The sequence below is a fragment of the Coenobita brevimanus genome, chromosome 104, assembly GCF_032717465.1.
Source record: "Coenobita brevimanus isolate Jiangsu-jjx chromosome 104, ASM3271746v2, whole genome shotgun sequence".
Classification (NCBI taxonomy): domain Eukaryota; kingdom Metazoa; phylum Arthropoda; class Malacostraca; order Decapoda; family Coenobitidae; genus Coenobita; species Coenobita brevimanus.
In genome coordinates, this window is record NC_137057.1 from 48,156,913 (window position 1) to 48,159,412 (window position 2,500).

The 2,500-nt window shown below is 38.8% G+C and overlaps 1 protein-coding gene across 1 annotated transcript in view; it reads left to right on the forward strand.

Annotated features, from left to right (window-relative positions):
• Shal (Potassium voltage-gated channel protein Shal) overlaps window positions 1–2,500 on the forward strand; it is a 179,383-nt gene that overhangs the window by 60,080 nt on the left and 116,803 nt on the right. The window lies entirely within an intron of this gene.

Sequence of the window (2,500 nt, forward strand, 5' to 3'; positions counted from 1 at the left end):
AGGTGGGTGTGGTCAGTTTATGTTATGTTAGGTCAAGTTAAGTTAAGCTGGGTCAGGTCAGGTGAAACTAGGTCAAGGTAGTGAAGTTAGGGTTTTATTGAAGGTAGTGTGGAAAATTACTTTGTTCAATATATTCATTTCTGTCTGCAACAATAAAGGAAAAGTTTACACACACACACACACACACACACACACACACACACACACACACACACACACACACACACACACACACACTCAAGGCCTGTCTGAGTTAATCTGCCTGACGTTGAGTTTTTGCTGCTGCTGCTGCTTGTGTGTGTGTGTGTGTGTGTGTGTGTGTGTGTGTGTGTGTGTGTGTGTGTGTGTGTGTGTGTGTGTGTGCGGAAGGCGGGAGGGTTTTGGCAATTAGTAATGATTCTCTCTCTCTCTCTCTCTTTCTCTCTCTCTCTCTCTCCAAAAAATCTTAGTTTAGCAAATTTCAGAATACAGTATTGTACTTAATATGAGAGAGAGAGAGAGAGAGAGAGAGAGAGAGAGAGAGGTCAATATTCGACTCAGTGTATAATAATCGTTTCTTAATAGCTTGTGGTAGGAAATACAACAACAACAACAACAACAATAGTAGTAGTAGTAGTAGTAGTAAAGAGAGAGAGAGAGGGAGGTACGGTAGAGAGAGATGGATAGATAGAAGAATATAGAGAGAAATAGTTATAGATAGATAGATAGATAGACAGGTATATAGATAGATAGATAGACATGTAAATAGATACCCTGATAGATAGATAGACAGGCAGGTAAAAAGACATATTGATAGATAGATAGACAGGTAAATAGATAGATAGATAGATAGACAGAAAAAAGATAGAAATACATAGAACTAAATAGATAGATAGATAGATAGATAGGTAGATAGATAGATAGATAGATAGATAGATTACATCCCTTGTCTGAAAGTCCATTAGGCCAAAGTGCAACGCTAAGCTACTCTGTAATCACCCTTATTGCATTTACCTGTAATTAACTCACCTGATAATTAACTCACCTGCCCCTAGAGGGTGATCTTGGGGGGGGGCGATTTTTTTTTTTTTTTTTTTTTTTTTTTTTTTTTTTAAGTCAGAGGGGTTGGATTTCGATTTTATTTTTGGCAGTTTTTATATACATTTTTTTTTTTTTTAATTTCATGAGTCTTGTTCCGACCTTCCCATAAAATTTTCTCATTCTTTCATTCGTGTGTTTTTTGGATTTTTTTTCGAGTTTTTTTATATAATTTTCGTTTTTGTGTATCTGTTTATGGATTTATTTTATTTTTACATCTGTCTGGTTAATTTTCATTCCTATTTTATTATTATTATTATTATTATTATTATTATTATTATTATTATTGTTGTTGTTGCTGTTATTGTTGTTGTTATTATTATTATTATTATTATTATTTTATTTATTTATTTTTTTACATTCGTCTGGTTAAATTTATATTCCTAAATTATTCAAATTCCTTTTTATTTTTTTCATATATCTATTCAAATTTTTATTCCCACATTATTAAAAGTCATGAGCATTAAATTTTGGGTTTTATCATTTCAGAATTTTATGCAGTAGGTTTTTTGGGATGGAGGGGATGGAGGGTGAAAGACTGACGAGGAGAGTGTATGTGAGTGAGGTGGAGGGGGGGAAGAGGGAGGGGGAGGCCGAGGATGAGATGGAGGGATGGGGTGGAGAGGTACATATGAGAGAGGGGGGTGTGAGTTGGGAGCAGGGCAGTGAAATGACGGGGGACAGGGCGACTTGGAGGCGATTTGTTTGTGGCCACCCCAAACGGGATTGAGGCGTCTGGCAATAGATAGATAGATAGATAGATGATTTTTTTTTTTTAAGTTTCAGAAAGTTTTGTTCAGGGGTATGGTCATGTGGAGAGAATGGATAACAACAGAGTGGTGAAAAAGGTATACCTGGGCGAATTTGAAGGAGGGAGGAGGCGAGGTAGGCCAAGGAGAAGGTGGAGAGATATGGTGGATGAGTGTGTGAGGAAGAGAGGTTTGGAAGTCGGTGAGGCTAGGGAACTGACAAGAGATCGAGCTGGCTGGATGAATGTTGTGAGGAGAAGTGCATGATCAGGGATTTTGGCACCCCTTGTGAGCATGGCAGCGTCGGGACTGAATCGGATACGTTTGTGTGAAGCTGCAGAATGTGGTGAATGATTTTACCGTATCCGATAGAACCAGGATTCCGGGGGCTTGAATGATGAGTGAATGGAACCGTGGCCTATTGGATTGGGCAGATCTGAGCTGTCTGGACATTGCTACTCCTCACCCTGCCCTTGGGTGGGAAAGGAGGTCCGGATGATGATGATGATGATTTTTTTCACAAGTTTCCACACACACACACACACACACACACACACACACACACACACACACACACACACACACATAACTTATCCATCTCGTGTGTGTGTGTGTGTGTGTGTGTGTGTGTGTGTGTGTGTGTGTGTGTGTGTTTGAAAGTATGGCTCTTTATG